Source organism: Podarcis erhardii (genome assembly GCF_964252035.2).
Source record: "Podarcis erhardii genome assembly, chromosome: 2".
In the NCBI taxonomy this organism is placed as follows: Eukaryota; Metazoa; Chordata; class Lepidosauria; order Squamata; family Lacertidae; genus Podarcis; species Podarcis erhardii.
Window position 1 is genome coordinate 4303884 of NC_138498.1, and position 16532 is coordinate 4320415.

Genomic DNA, 16532 nt, shown 5'->3' on the forward strand with positions numbered 1-16532 from the left:
TGATGGACACCCAGCCCAAACCTCCTGATGATCTCTCCCAGCGGCTTCATGTAGAGAGTCCTGGGGGGTGAATTTCCACCCCACCCCCCGCCTAAAGTTCCTCATCCCATATAGTATGGCAGACTTAAATCCTGAACGTAACAACCTGGCATGATAGCCATTCATCAGAGAGTGATATAGTGCCAGGTCCCCAAACGAGGGAGCTGATGCTTAGGTTCTGTTGCCAGGATAGAATGAATGTCACAGGAAGCACTTAAAATAACATGCACGCAGCTTCCTTGAGTGGGGTGGGCCATGCATGCTTTCTTCAGTTACGGAATTGCTGCTTGTCTCAATTCCCCACCCGTGAAAGAGCCACAGCCTTCTCTATCAGGCAGGTATGTTTGCTCCTCCACATCTGTGCATTAACTGTCTCAGCTACTCTCTGAAGAACTGCCCACTAGGGAAATTAACAGGGATTGAACTCTGATGGAAACTGGTGTACACCCTGCAAAAAGGGTACCCAGCACACCTGCTGTACAATGAAGAACACTCTTCCCCCCACAAGCACACATGCCTTCTTGGGAAATAGCATTGTGCTTCTAATAAGCCCAAGCAGAATCACTAAACGCCCAGAACTTAGGAGAGATTAATTTTCAACTCCCCATGCAAATCAGCCATAATTAGGATGGATTTAGTTCACACAGCATGCGTTGAGATGATGGAAGCAGAGGAGGTGAGCTCTGTCTATCAACCTTTCATTTTTTTAAATCATGAGATAATGATTTTGTGTGAGCCAAGGATCCCACAGCCCAGGCTCCTGGCACATGGAACTGACTGCATGTGGAACTGACATTTGTTGCTGCAAGGTCCCACGGAAGTGGCAAGCAGGAGGCAAAAGCATCATCTTCTGCCCCTCACTACTCACCTCCAGCATTTTGATTCAGATCTGTGGGATGTATCATTACTAGAGCAGTCAAGTACAACATTTTCCTGTTGCCTAGAATGGACAAACAGGGGAATGTGGCTCCAGACACTTCCTGTCATACCTGCTCTGGAGCTTCCTCCCGCTGTGTGTGACCAAGTAGATGGGCGTGACCCTAGCTGACCAGATAAAAGGGTTGGCCACACAACCATCTCTCTCTTGGACTTTTGGCCTCTTGCTCTCCTGGCTCTTAGCTCAACCTTCACACAGGATGGAGCCCACAAGCAGGAAGTCTGAGATGTAGCTCAGGCTTCTTTTCACTGTAACCACAAGATAAAGCCTGACTTCAGATTACTGCTGTGAACCGAATGTGAGTAAAACCTTATTCTTACTTTATTTTAAGAGGGAAATAAAGGGGAAACTTACCAGGAACACTCCAGACTGGACAAGCTAGACTGAATTACTTAATTACAGGATTCTAACGAATCATCAACTTGCTTCCAATAAGTCGCAAAGGGAATGTGCTCTGCTGTTTACTCACGAGCATGAGTGAGGAGGGATAATATCCAAACAATATATCCTCTCCTACCTTCCTTAATATTCCCACAAGATCTGGGGATTTCCCCAGAGCTGTGGAGAGGGAGACTCCATGGCCCTATCCTGAGAAGAAGGGATACCCTTGTTCTCACCCCTTAATTGGGCTCAGGGCTCTCCTGATTTCCACATCTCTCTCTCTCTCTCTCTCTCTCTCTCTCTCTCTCTCTCTCTCTCTCTCTCTCCACCTACTATGACAATGGCTCTCCATTCCAGATCTGGAACCTACTTCTTATTCAGTATTTAATTTAGCAAAAAGAAAGGTGCTGATTCAAATGCATCAAGAAACCAGCTTCCATCCCTTTGCTCCGCCAACCACAAATCCCAGATATGCTGAGCGCTGAGCGCACTCACCATTTTGAGCTCCCTGCCTGATATTTGTTTTCTTTCAGAGATTGGCGAGTGCTTCCAGATGGGGACTTTATAGTGCAAATGGGTATTTCAGGCATTGCGGGTCATTGGCAACAAGGTTTGTTTGTTTTTATTTTATTTTAAAAATTTCTATACTGCTTAATATTTTAAAGAAAAGTCTCAAAGTGGTTTACAGCATATTAAATCAATAAAACATAAATAAAACAATCTGAAGAAAGTTAAATATAGAGTATACAGTCAAAGCAACATAACAGAAAACTAAAATATTATCTTAAAGGTTTCAAAATACAGTGGTACCTCGGGTTAAGTACTTAATTCGTTCTGGAGGTCTGTTCTTAACCTGAAACTGTTCTTAACCTGAAGCACCACTTTAGCTAATGGGGCCTCCCGCTGCTGCCGCACTGCTGCTGCACGATTTCTGTTCTCATCCTGAAGCAATGTTCTTAATCCGAGGTACTATTTCTGGGTTAGCGGAGTCTGTAACCTGAAGCGTATGTAACCCGAGGTACCACTGTAAAACATTCCAAAGGAGGTCAACTACAGAATACATATTTAACATAGTAGGGCTTGGTGAGTCCCCCTAGGGCAGGTGGAAAGATTTTCACAGAAACTCTAAATCTATATAAAATGGGAGGGATACAGGGTAGCATACTGATGCCAATGATGTCATGTGGATGCTGTTAAAAGCACCAGTTTGGAAGCACCCCCAGCAGCATCACATCCTGTAAGACCAATTTCATTGTTCTTGTGCCTGGGCAGTGGAAATCAGGTGTCTCTTAGATGAATACCCAATTCAGATTTCATTGCCCTTAATTTTAAGATGTTCCATCTCTGATTGTCCCTTTTTAGAAGAGGGGTGGGCCCTCCAGGCATTGCTGGACTATAAGTGCCATCATGCCTGGCCATTGGGCCATCCTGGCTGAGCTTGTTAGTCCAGTGGCACCTAGGGGGCCACAGGCGCCTTATACCTGCCCTGAAAATGTCCTGGCACTCCTCCATGTGTGTTGGGAAGAAATGACACTCCCCCCCCCCCCCGTGCATTAGTGACAACAATGTTGTGATGGAGTACTGAGCAGTGAAAGGTACAAGCCACACTATTTAATTTTAATTAACACCAGATCCCTGAGTGCCATTAGCAAAACCGAGAAGTAGGCAAACAGCTGAAAGTCCTGCCTGTCCCCCAGTGGTTATCACAATCCTGGCAGCGGCTGTTTTAAGATTCCAAGGCACCTCATAAACCCATCTCCAAATATTTAGCTAATTAACACTGTCTACCCCAGCCTCAGCTCCTGTTTATGCATCTAGTTGTGGAGACAGGCATCTGATTTTTTTTTTTTTTTTGGAGACAGGCATCTGATTACACCAGGCAGCTAGAGAATCCACAAGAGGTGAGGAGACCTCCACCTCCTCAAGAGATAAGGTGCAGACTCTGCGAACTATTTGGAATGAGCCAAAACTGTCCGGCTACATACACGCCACACATTTAAGGCACTCTCCCACCAAAGAATTCTGGGAACAGCAGTTTACCCCCACAGAGCTATAATTTTGAGCACCTTTAATAAACTACAGGACGCAGGTGGTGCTGTGGTCTAAACCACTGAGCTTGCCGATTGGAAGGTCGGCGGTTCGAATCCCCGTGACGGGGTGAGCTCCTGTTGCTCGGTCCCTGCTCCTGCCAACCTAGCAGTTCGAAAGCACGTCAAAGTGCAAGTAGATAATTACCTTCCGGCGGGAAGGTAGAAGGCGTTTCTGTGCGCTGCTCTTGTTTTCTTGTTTTGCCAGAAGCGGCTTAGTCATGGTGGCCACTGTCTGCGGACAAACGTCGCCTCCCTCAGTCTATAGAGCAACTGAACTTAACTGTCAGAGGTCCTTTACCTTTACCTTTTTAACAAACTACAGGTCCCAGTATTCTTTCTGTAACATGTGGGCATTCCTTGCTTTCTTCCACCTCCCTGCCCCAGGGTCAGGTCCTGTTCTCATGGGATTTGCACAGCCTTGTGGGGCATGGGGACCAGACAAAATGGCTTCCAAAGAGCAAAGCAGAAGTTTACATGGAGCCAACCAGAGCTTAAAATAACCATGGCTTGATGCTGTTTCTTTTCTTAACAGAATGAAGACAAGATAAATCAAGGTCCCCACACCAATGAGGTTTGATAATTCTCCCACTACTGAGTGGACCCCAGGCCCAATTCTATTCACCATGCACATTAATTCCATGCTTTAGCACCAAGGAGCAGATGCTTCTTCGCTCCTGCAGAGGTGTCAATGTGATGTCGGAGCTGGTGAGAGACACAAATAAGGCAGTGGGGCTGGCAGCCTCAACACTCACAGAAGCACCTCCGCCTGAAGACCTGAGCTCACCTGCTAGGAATCCCTGTTCCCTGCCCTCCACGGTCGCTTCACTGACGTTCCCTCATTCTAATGCATTGCTGTCCAAGTTCTGCTGATGCTTCCCAAGGTAACCCTGTTCTCTTACTGAGCTTTCCTCCAAAAATGGAGACGGACACCCACCCTGCCTTATCCTGCCATGGAAATCTTCCACAGCAGAGAGAGAGAGGTCTATTCAGCTACCAGCTTCTTCCTGCATCTAGAGACATGTCTCCTGCTTCCCACCCATAGAATCTTAGAGTTGGGAGGAACCCAAGGGTCATCTAGTCCAACCCCCTGCAATGCAGGAATCTCAACTAAGTATCCATGACAGATGGCCATCCAACCTCTGCTTGAAAACCTCAAAGGAAGGAGAGCCCACAACCTCCCAAAGGAGACTGTTCCACTGTTAAACAGCCATTACTGTCTGAAAGTTTTTCTGTATGTTTAGTTGGAATCTCCTTTCTTCTAACTTGAAGCCATTGGTTTGAGTCCTACTCTCCAAAGTAGAAAACAAGCTTGCTCCATCCTCTATGTGACAGCCCTTCAGATATTTGAATATGGCTATCATATCTCCTCTCAGTCTCCTCTTTTCCAGGCTAAACATACCCAGCTCCTTCAAGGGCTCCTCATAAGGCTTGGCTTCTAGACCCTTGATCATCTGCACATGTTCCAGCTTGTCAACATCCTTCTTAAATTGTGGTGCTCAGAACTGGACACAGTATTCCATGTGTGGTCTGACCAAAGCATATTAGAGTGGGACTATGACTGTTAGGACTGGGGATGCGGGTGGCGCTGTGGGTAAAACCTCAGTGCCTAGGACTTGCCGATAGTATGGTCGGCGCTTCGAATCCCCGTGGCGGGGTGAGCTCCCATCGTTCGGTCCCAGCTCCTGCCCACCTAGCAGTTCGAAAGCACCCCTAAAGTGCAAGTAGATAAATAGGTACCGCTTTATAGCGGGAAGGTAAACGGCGTTTCCGTGTGCTGCGCTGGTGCTGGCTCGCCAGAGCAGCTTCGTCACACTGGCCACGTGACCCGGAAGTGTCTCCGGACAGTGCTGGCCCCCGGCCTCTTGAGCGAGATGGGCGCACAACCCTAGAGTCGGACACGACTGGCCCATACGGGCAGGGGTACCTTTACCTTTACCTTTTATGACTGTTAGGATTCTTGCCCTGTGTTTGCAGTCATGGGATTGTTTCTTCCACATGACGGTGTATGTTTTCATTCCACAGTGTGGGAAGTGACAGAGACAGGATGTTTGTATTACTGTGTTCCATGATGCGGGCTATTGTCCTTTGTTCTCTCTCTTTGCTGTCTGATGAGAAAGAGGAAGGAGCTGAGTCAGAATGCTCCGAGTGTATTATATGTAAATAAAGTAGTTTAGCCAAAATGTTGTGCTGCTGAGTCTGTCACGCGAACTGCCAATACTCTGCAGAATCCTGAAGTGTGCTGATGCCTCTCAGAGATGTCAGTCGCTTTGATGTTTGGGCTTTTGAAGCTCCCGAACGAATGACCAGGAGGGAGAGAACATGCCAGTTGGGCATGTGTGTCTCTTGGATGCCTACTTGCGTGTAGGACGCTCCTGACAATGACTTCCCTTGATCTGGACACTATACTTCTGTTGATGCAGCCTAGAATAGCGTTAACTTTTTTTGCTGCTGCATCACACTGTTGGCTCATTTTAAGCTTGTGGTCCACCAATAACCCTAGATCCGTTTCACATGTACTGCTAGTAAGCCAGGCATCCCCCATCTTATATTTGCGCATCTGGTTTTTCCTACCTAATTGAAAAACATTTTGTTAGCTATGCTCCAATCTGTTATGGTCATTTTGAATTCTGATCCTGTCTTTTACAGCATTAGTTACCCCTCCAAGTTTGATCTCATCTGCAAATTATGCAACCCACATTTTACCAGCTTCCTTGCGAGAATATCATGGGGGACTTTGTGAAAAGCCTTACTAAAACCAAGATACACTATGTCCACAGCATTCCCATGATTCACCAAGTTTGTAATTCCATCAAACAAAGAAATCAGATTGGTCTAGCATGACTTATTTTTGAGAACCCCATACTGGGTCTTAGTAATCACAGCATCCTTTTCTAAATGCTCACAGACCGATTATTGAATTACCTGTTCTAGGACCTTTCCTGGTATCAGTGTCAACCTCAAGGGTTGGCTGTTACTAGGGCTTCTTTTTCCCCCTTTTTGAAGATGGGGACAAGATTTGCCCGCCTGCAGTCTGCAGGGACCTCACCTATTCTCCAAGAATTCTCAATGGTCATATCAAGGCAAAACTCCCTTAGGACTACATTGGCAATCAGGGCACATGCTAGTAAGGACCATTCTGCCTATTCTGGTTGCTAAGCAACACCCCGCTCCCCAGTTAGCCAGTTTACTGGAAAAATAATTAACTCTTAAGTTTCACATGGAATGATCTCTTCTGTTACACTTCCAACAGGGAACAGAATAGACTTATGAACACATCCAGAAGTGGCATGAACAGAAATTTGATTGGTTGGTTGGTTGGTTGGTTGGTTGGTCCATCCATCCCTCGTCTACAGAGATTTGAGGGACTGAGTGGGCCCAGAACCTGCTACAACAAGGCATTCTGAAAATGCTTATGCCCTCACTGGCACTTGGGGGTTCCAGCTGGGTAGAATCTGGCAGGATCCCTAACTCAGCGCTCTAAGAACTCTGCCTGAGACTGCAGCTCAGGGAGCCATCTGAATTTGCTCTCCTCGTAAAAGAACTACAGTGTTAACAGAAGGGAAAATTGCATTAGATTAACAAGCATTCCAAAGTGCATTACCACGCCCCTTCGTGAAGCAGTTCTTTCTCATTTATACTCGCATTAGGGGTCCATCTTCCAGCATGCAGATGGTTCCCAGGGCATTGCATTTTTGAAAAGCAGATGGGAATTGTGTGTTTCAGGGAAGACACTGGAGGGTGGTTGGGAATGGAGAGGTTAATATTTATCCTTGCCATCTGCACAATGCGAAAATGCTTTCATCAATCCTGCCCTCTCCACTGTTGCAAGGGGCCCGGTACGCACACGAATAAAAAAAGGACTTCTTGGACTTATTTCACATAATGTTGGGTTTCATCGCTTTTTTTTCTTTGCCCACCTCCCACTCCTTTCCTTCCTAGTCCGTTCCCCCCTCCCAAAAAGAAGCAAAACACCAAAACGTTCTTTTGACGTAATTGGACCCGACACCACGGTTTTTGCAATAATAGAGGGGGATTATTGAGGCGACGAATATGCTACTCTTAATGCATTGAAAATGGCGAGGAAAAATAACAACCCAAATAAAGCACACACGGTCACCTCGGATTCTTATTTTCACATTGTTCCCCTCTGGACAAAAAACAATTACATTTGTATTGCAGGGGAGGGAAGGGGGGACCCAGAAAGAAGCAGCCAACCCCCACTAGCCTGGGGGCTGAAATGCAATCGCAGTATGCAGGAGCTTCCGATTATTCTATGATCTGTGCAAGATAAAAAGGGATTCAGCATCCAGCTTCCAAGCCGCTGAAGGTTGATCCTTCTGGCTTTTATTTTATTCAAACTCACTTTCAAATGAGACCAAAGATTGGCCTGAAGACAGATCTGGCACCAGCACCTCAGTTTCCAGAAGACTTATTATTTAAGGGTTTGGGGAGGGCTGCCCCTTATATTTCAGAGTCCCACGGGATAAAAACCCAGAGGATTCCTAGAAAATACATTCTGTTTCCCTAACCCCCAGCACATGGGGACACCAAGCTGCCTTATGACAAGCCAGGCGGTTCGTCCATCTTACTCAGTATTGTCTACTCTAACTGGCAAGAGAGCCCCAGGATTACAGGCAGGGAGCTTTCCCCTCCCTGTCTGCAGACACTGGGGGTTGAACCTGGGTGCAAGCAGGTTCTCTACTAATGAGCTAATACCTCGTCATTCCAGTTAGGTTTACAAGGATCCAGAGAAATCATTCCATCCTACAAAGTAGCTTAGAAAACGAAGTCTTGACAACAAAACCAGTTTGGTCTATTTGACAGAGAGCTTCACTGGGAACAGGAAGATCTACTTTCCATGTCCCAACTTCACCAAAGATTGCTTTGAGGCCTTGGGCAAGATGCTACCCATTAACCCTTTTGTACCATTGGATTAGGAGGGACAATCTTCGACTCTTAAGGCTGCAAAATAAACCCCAGGAGTTGCTAAGGGTAGAAGCAGAACCCCATAACTCTGTGCACAGTTGCCTCATACAATCTGCCATCAGGGCAACAGGCTTATCTCCCTCTGGGTCAGAGGTGGGAACCAGCTCTTGTTGGACTACAGCTCCCACCTTCCCTGACCACTGATCATGGTGGCTGAGGCCGATGGGAGTTAGAGTCCCACAACATCAGGAGGGCCATCCTTGCCCAGTAACCAGCATTTCTGGTTACTGAAGTGACTCCCCCACCCTCACAAATGCAGCCTGAATCTCATTTACATGTGGACTTCCTCACAGCACTGTGGGGCCCTAGCTTCAGCGCCATGAGGCCCAATTAAAAATGGAGGCCAAAGTGAAGTGAATAATATTTGAAGTCCAACAAGCATTTTTCAAAACTGGCCCCATTCTGACCTGGCTCTGCCACTCTTGGAGGCCAATAAGGTTCCCAATCTGCCTTGTTGCCACTGACCTCTATTTAAACTCCAGGTGCCGCCCCGTGTTCACTGCCAGCATCCTGCCCGCATTACTGCTTTCCTTCTTTCGCTCAAACATCACTTTATTATATGCAAATGCTCTTGCCGTATTTATCGCTTCCCACTGCCTGCCCTACCAATTTCCTCCGTTGCCCTGAAAGCACACCTGTGGGTGTGCGTGCGCATACAGAGAACCTTAAATTGAGGGGGGTGGGTAGAAAGTAATTTGGAACAAGCAATTTGGAAATGGCCATCTTTTGCGTCCACAAAGCTTCTGCTCTGAATCCTGGGTTCCATTTTTTATTATCTCTAGCAAGTCCCTTATCAAGAGGTACAGCCTGTTGGGGCTGCATTGGGACCAGTGCCCCCTGTTAGCATATGCAAAAATCCCTATCATAAGGTCTGACAATGCATGTCAATGCATCTGGTCTCCTGAGGCAATTGAGTTGTTAGGGACAACTCCCCGCTCCCCAGCTATGCAGGCCCTCCTCCTAGTAAGAGACAACTGGATGACATTTCCAAAAATGTGTAGCTGAAGTGCTTAAATTAAAATATGGGACCTTCATTGCGCATTTTGAAACTTTGAATCTGAAATAAGGGATCAGAGCTATGTGGGATCAGAGATATCTGCCAGTCTTCTCTGGTGGGTTTTGTGCTTGCTCTGTTCTCTGTTGGCTGGCTGAGACAAAATAACCAGCACTCATTTCTGGAGTCTTTCCCCTCCCACCCACCTCTCCCATCTACCACAGTAGAAGCACTGCAGGCTGGTGCACATGTCGCATTTGCTGTGGAGATGCTGCCACAGACAGTGATGGTGACTGATTCCTCCATCCCCTTGATTGGAAATTCATCACTGATCTTGGTAAAAAGGGCTGTGTGAGTGGTCCGTTGGTCGCCTCTAGGCTACAAAATGTAAACATGAAGCAAAACTCGTCTCCTGAGAACCTACATGCCATCAATACTCAAAGTGGGGTGGGATATAATCCCACTTCTTTTTGAAGTGGACATAAATTTTAAGTCTGGCTTCGCTCATCCCATTTCCTTTTTGCTCCTACTTTGGAAGCACCCCATTTCTTTCAAAAGCATACAGCTTCCTCTCCCACTTCAGACACTTCCTACAGTGCACACCCACATTGGTTTTGCTCCAGCTGAATTGTTATGGTTTTCCTGAGAATCCTGGGAATTGTGGGTTGTTCAGGGGTGCTGAAAACTCTCCAACAGAAAGCACTCTCTCTGTAAAAGCAGAGTTCTCTTACCAAAGAGAAGGACAGTTATCCTACAGTTACTTAAACTCCTTCATCTCCCAGAGCCTCTCCAAGGGAAAACTTTAGTTGTATGTTTTATAAAGCACCACTGACTCTAACCCAAGTCCATCACCCAATGTTTTGTTGCTACTTCCAGGAGCCTCTGACGTCCCAGAGTACATGGAGAAATTTTCCACACACCCACTTTCCTGTGATAGTTTTTAGCAGTGAAACACTCCAGCCAAGACATCTGGATATCTTCCCCTTTCTCTTTCAGCTGTAATAATATCTAGGATGTTCCCTGTATCATTAAGCATGGGGGGCAGGTGGGTGGAAGAGAGTTTGCAGAGCCTTCGAGACCCAGTAAACAGACACATGAAGTTTGAGCACATTTGAGGAAATAGCCAGGGGCTTTGCCAGCTTCCATCCTTCATTAACTTCCCTAACGAGCTCAGTGCTGGGCCCAGGGGCCTCAGGCAGGACTCGGCACTGGTCATTACCAGCTGCAACTGAGCCACCCAAGCACAGCTGCCTCCCATCCTCTCCGTCTCTCTGTGATGACCCAATATCATCTTATTGATCCAGGAACCACCAGTATATTTCCATTACTGTGCAGAGGATTTTCTGCCTTATAAATGCTGGAGAAGTAGGCACCTCGTATGAGAGGTGCTGACTGCCACACCTGCTCCACCAGAAGCCCTTATCAGTAGGACACATGAGAGCTTGAAGTGCAGACCTTTGCTCCATCAGGGATTGGATGACACCCAAGTGGCCAGCATGGAGTGTAGCACAATCTACTTCACCGAGATTCGTCTAATGTCACAAACTGAGGGATCTTTCAGGGATTATAGCATGACTGATCTATGTTATGTGATGCAAAGTCTGAACTCTTGCATAAGAACATGAGACACATGTGGAGAACCTCTGGCCTGCCAACTGTTGCTGAACTACAGTTCCCATCATCCCTAGCCATTGGCCATGCTTGCCGGGGCTGATGGGAGTTGTGGTTCAGCAACGTCTGGAGGGGTGAAAGTTCCCCACACCTGACATGAGAATGGGTTAGTGTGTTGGATGCTATTTCAAACCGAAGGCCACCTTACCTTCTAGGCAACCTTCCGGGGGTTACCTGCCCACCTGTCATAGGCGGAGCAATGAATGCAAATATCACTGCTGTATGGTAGTTTCTATGGAGGTTATTATATTGTGCATATAGAAGCAGTTGGATGAAAGAATTTGCACTTCTTCGAAATAAAAATTCTCCAGTCCAAAAAAGGGTGCAAAAACTTTATTTAAAGAACTCTGAGTCCAAAAAACTTCAAACAATAAAAGTTACATTCAGCTAGATACATAATTTCTTATACTGTTCCCAGCATAAGACATAATATTTTAATTACGAATATATTGCATCCTGAGCTAAAAATCAAAGCTCCATCTCTTCTCCATTAGCCCCAAGCTGTTTGTTGGAGACAGAGAATTAAAACGTCCATTCTCTTGAGTAGCCTGGAAACAAAGAACTCACATCCAAGATGGATGCCTATGAATATGCATACAATCCTTTGCAGGTGATTTAAACATCTCCTAATGATTTACCTGTTAAGATGTTCCTCAGTGCAAATCAGTCATGCTTTACCAGTACAATACAGTCACATTATGTAATTATTTTCCATTTCAATGTACATTAAACAATTATTCTTAAGGGTTTCTACATTCTCTCACACATACTCTCTTTCCTACATCCAGACAAGAGGCATCAATCAGAGTTCAAGGACCCAATCCAGCAGGCAAAAACACTTTGGGGCTGCAGCTGGGCCACTCAGGGTGTGGCCTGCATTCCAAGGACCAGATGGAGAGGCCTGGAAGACCACATTCAGCTTCTGGGCCTGAGGTTTCCCACCTGTGAATCACTACCTGGGCAACCAAGGTTCTAATCCTCACTTATTCCTCAGCCTAACCCATGATAAAACTGATGATGAAATGGAGAGAAGAAGAACCATGTAGGGCACCCAGAGCTCCTTGGAGGAAGCAGGATAAAGGAGACCAGGGGCGGATCTACACTCATGGCTTTTAATGTTAAGAAAGGGTGAAGGAATGGTTTTGATAACCATATGGAAACATGATGTCCTACTTTGAACGTTCATAATGCGTTTTACATAATGCGTTTTACATAATGCGTTTTACAGGGATGCGGGTGGTGCTGTGGGTAAAAGCCTCAGCACCTAGGACCTGCCGATCAAAAGGTCGGCGGTTCGAACCCCCGTGGCAGGGTGCGCTCCCGTCGCTCGGTCCCAGCGCCTGCCAACCTAGCAGTTCGAAAGCACCCCCGGGTGCAAGTAGATAAATAGGGACCACTTACTAGCAGGAAGGTAAACGGTGTTCCGTGTGCTGTGCTGGCTCGCCAGATGCAGCTTGTCACGCTGGCCACGTGACCCGGAAGTGTCTGCGGACAGCGCTGGCTCCCGGCCTCTAGAGTGAGATGAGCGCACAACCCTAGAGTCTGTCAAGACTGGCCCGTACGGGCAGGGGTACCTTTACCTTTACCTTTAATGCGTTTTAAAAATCTGACACCAGAGGGCGCAGCAGAGCAACCAGCAGCAGTGAGGCAGCTGTTTTGAGGGGGGAAAGCAAAGGTAAAAAACACTTTATTTTACAAGTGTGATGTTTTAGAATGACATATCTAATATCATTCTAATAACCTTAAACAGGTCAGTGTAGATCCAGCCCAGACCAAGCTCCACTTAAGCCCAACATTCTTGGCAAGCATCTCAGCAACCACAGGCACTAGGCTGCCACCAGAAATCGCCCAGGAATCCACCTGTGAATGTTCCTCTGTCCTTTGCCCATCCCAAGTCAAACTCATTGGTGTCTGTTCTGAGTGACAAAGACTCTCCAAAGTCTAAATACAAAAGAGCTTTCATAGTACAGTCATTCCTCTAGTTGCGTTAGGTTCATGTTGTGGATTTTCGGGTTGCGAATGCGGCAACCCTGGAAGTGTATATTTCCAGATTTCGCCACATGTGCATGCGCAGGAGCGCTCTACTTATGGACTTTTTGGGGTGCAAACAGCACCCCGGAACGGATCGTGTCCATAAGTAGAGGTACCACTGTATAGTGCTTCCTAGTGTTTAAAGTTTTTCAAACACATTATCTTGTAATTCTTAAAACTACCTTGTAAAGGAGCTGAATATTAAACACCCCCCCCCCATATTGCAGTGTGGGAACTGGGACTAGGAGTCCCTCCTGGCCGAAGCAAGATCTGAACCAGGGACTTAGCTCAGTCTCTTAACCATTACGCCACACAAACTCTTCTTATTCTGCTTCTTACATTTTTATCCTGCCCTTTCTCCAGGGTGCTCGGGAAAGTGTACAACTCTGCAAGGTAGGCCAGGCTGAGAAATGGTATGTGACCCAAGGCTACTAAATGAACCTTATGGCTCAGCCAAGATTGGGGCTCCGTTCCCCGAGTCCATGTCTGAAACTCTGCTCATTAAAACTACACCAGCTGTCACCTTAAGAGAGCCTTCCCTGCTCTAGACACCAAGGATGCCAAAACTGAGAACTTTGGTATGCAAAACATCACTTTCCATTTAGGATTTTTCATTGTGGGTCTCCAGAGAGACTCACAATGCCAAGGTCGAGGACATTCGCAGGGTGATGGCGGTGCCCCACAGCAGTGGCAGAGTGCAAGCTACCGCCTCTCAGGGCGGGTGTGCAGTGCAAGTCCCCCTAGGGGGTCAGGGCACAGAGGGAGCTAAGGAGAGAGGTGGAGACAGTGCTGCCACTCTCTTCCGCTCCAACCCGGGGTCAAGCCTGACCCGGGAGCAGAGCTGCTGCAGCCCAGTACCTTGGCAGCACCATCACACGCTGGAGCCAGGCTCCAATGAGGGAGCCGGTTGTGGGAGCACCTGGTCACACACACCCCTCCCTGCCCCCTCAGCCCCCATGCTACGCCAGTGCCCCACAGCATTTAATTTCTAAATGTTTCTGGGGTGGGGTAGACAGATAACTCACCAGAGGCATGCCCTTTTTTGACAGTACCCCAAGTAGTGCCTGAAATTTGTGATCTGGGCCAAAACTAGCTTACAGAGCAGCTGAGCTCTTCCCTTCAAGCCAAGATATCAGATGTTGCATAAAGCTTACTAATTGGGGCTGGGGGCATGCAAATTATTACTTCGGGGGGGGGGCACTCACTGGTGCAGGACTTGTTTGGACAGCAGGGGTCAGAATCAGTTGAGCCTCAGAGCCTCTTCCAGACGCACCAGAATCACAATTCTTCCCCTTCCCTGAGTCTAATAAAGACATTGCAAGAAGCGACAAGGGAAAAGAAATGAGAAAGGGAGAGAGAAACCATAAAACCCACAAACACGGTCACAAAAGCATGAAACAGCTTGAAAATCCGAGTGCTGAGTGCGATCAGCCCCATCCCTGGCGGAGGCTTCATCGCTCCTGCTTTCCTTGGGCCTTGTAATGGAAATTAAATTTGGACACAAGTGCTTGGGCATATTTATTATCCTGCTGCTATTGATCTGTCAGGGAGAACAGAAAACTGCTATTTCAGCTGATATAAGGCAGGGAAGCACTGTGATTAGACTAATAGGCCTTTCATGGATTGAGATTTAAGTGCCGGGGTGGTGAAATTTGTATTACCCCCCGAAGCTGCTCTGTCTCTCTCACCCAATCCTGTTAGCATAATGTGCTCACAAACCTATCGCAGGAGCATCAGCAAATTTCATGTGCTTTTTGTTTAGGAATGCCAGGAAGAGAAGAGAGGGAAAGAATCATACAATCATAGAGAGAGAAAATACAAAACTAAAGCTGGTTGCGGAAGGAAATCAGGGGTGCAGAACAATATCCTGGACATAGAGCTTCCTGAACATTTTACTGGGACTATGGCTGATAGCCAGAGCCAGCATTTTATGGGTCCAACTAATAAAAACAAGCTTTGTGAGGCCAGTAATGGGCTCTGAAAAGGTAGTGATGGTCACCCAACTCCATGTAATATTTCAGGCTCCATTCTAGCCCCACCCCTAAATTTGACCAGCCAGATTCTGCCATAAATGTCACCCTGATGTTTTTAATAGTGTGACATTGAATTCCACCTGCTATAAGTATCTGGTAATCAAAGACTAATCCCATACTATAGCAGCATGTTCAAAAGATCAAACTAATGATTTTAGCGAGCAGCAAATAGAATTCACATTTTATAACAGTCACCTAAATCTTAGCTATGCAACATGTTAGCTGGGAGCCACCTCACACAACAAAAATGTTGTGTTTGGGGTCCATTTAGACAAGAGGCCTGTATCTCAAGTGGACTGCTTGGCTTAAGCATGAAATCTAGATACTTAAAATTGCCAACTGACTAGAAAAAACAACACAGCTGGCTCACTCTGACACCTTTCATTGCAATTCTGATCCGTAGAAAGCAGCACATGGAGCTTTAGATCGGGAATGAGGAAGCTGTGGCCCTTCCACATGTTGCTGAACTACAGGTTCCAGCAGTGAATGGCACCATGAGGCAAAAGCACTTACTTGACCTCCCAGCAGGTGAGTCACTGCTGCTTATCGAGAGGGAAGAAATGGCCGTCCTCCCCACCGCCTCTCCTCTCTCCATAACCAGCACTGACTCATCTGCTGGGAGGTCAGAAAAGGGCCCCACCAGGCCATCTACTACTGCCAACACCACCTGCTGGTTAGTTACCTTATATTCATTGTTGTTCATGGTAGAGGAACAGGAGCCTGAGTGGGGGGCGAAGTAGCCACCCTAGCCATATTGCTAGTGTCAGTCATGATTTGATGAGCTACATTATAAGCCTGTGGTGAGCAATTATGAAAGGACCATTTTGAAGAGCAGACAGAATGAGGTGGGCCTGGGCTTCACCTATGTTTCCCAATATACTGCCTCTGAATTCCTTTCCTGCATCGTACATATTAGTAGAGCAGATTTGCACTTGGGGCCTCCAGTTCCTTATTTCTATTGTAAAATGTTGACAATTAGGTTTACTCACAGTCACTTTGAGGAGGATATACATGCCCATGCCCACATCTCCTTCTCTTTCTTTCTTTCTGTATCTAAAAAGCATATTTATGACAAGGGCAGGGAGGGGAAACTTCAACTTGCTTTTGCAATTGATGACTCAGATGGCATGCCCAGGGGGCTCAAAGTGACCTGGGGTTTCCAGTTGCCAATCTTGGCAATGAGAGGGAACTCACTGGTGTTTTCTGAGCTTGGGAAGAAGCCAGCTGGACCACACTAAAAATAAAAATTTCAGAGAACCTGATTCTTGTTTTGCTTTCTGTTACAGAAACACATTTTTCTTCAACTTGACAGAGGAAGCCAGACAACACCGCTGCCTGCAAGGTCTTTGCAGCTCTGAATTGTTGGCCAG

At 46.7% G+C, this 16532-nt stretch overlaps 1 long non-coding RNA gene across 1 annotated transcript; it reads left to right on the forward strand.

The window, feature by feature from the left end:
• Nucleotides 1-1195: 1195 nt before the first annotated feature.
• Nucleotides 1196-4611, forward strand: LOC309336277. The gene is made up of 3 exons (XR_014153974.1): nucleotides 1196-1274; nucleotides 1891-1967; nucleotides 3980-4611. It is a non-coding gene; the product is annotated as an uncharacterized lncRNA (long non-coding RNA).
• The last annotated feature ends 11921 nt before the right edge of the window (nucleotides 4612-16532 follow it).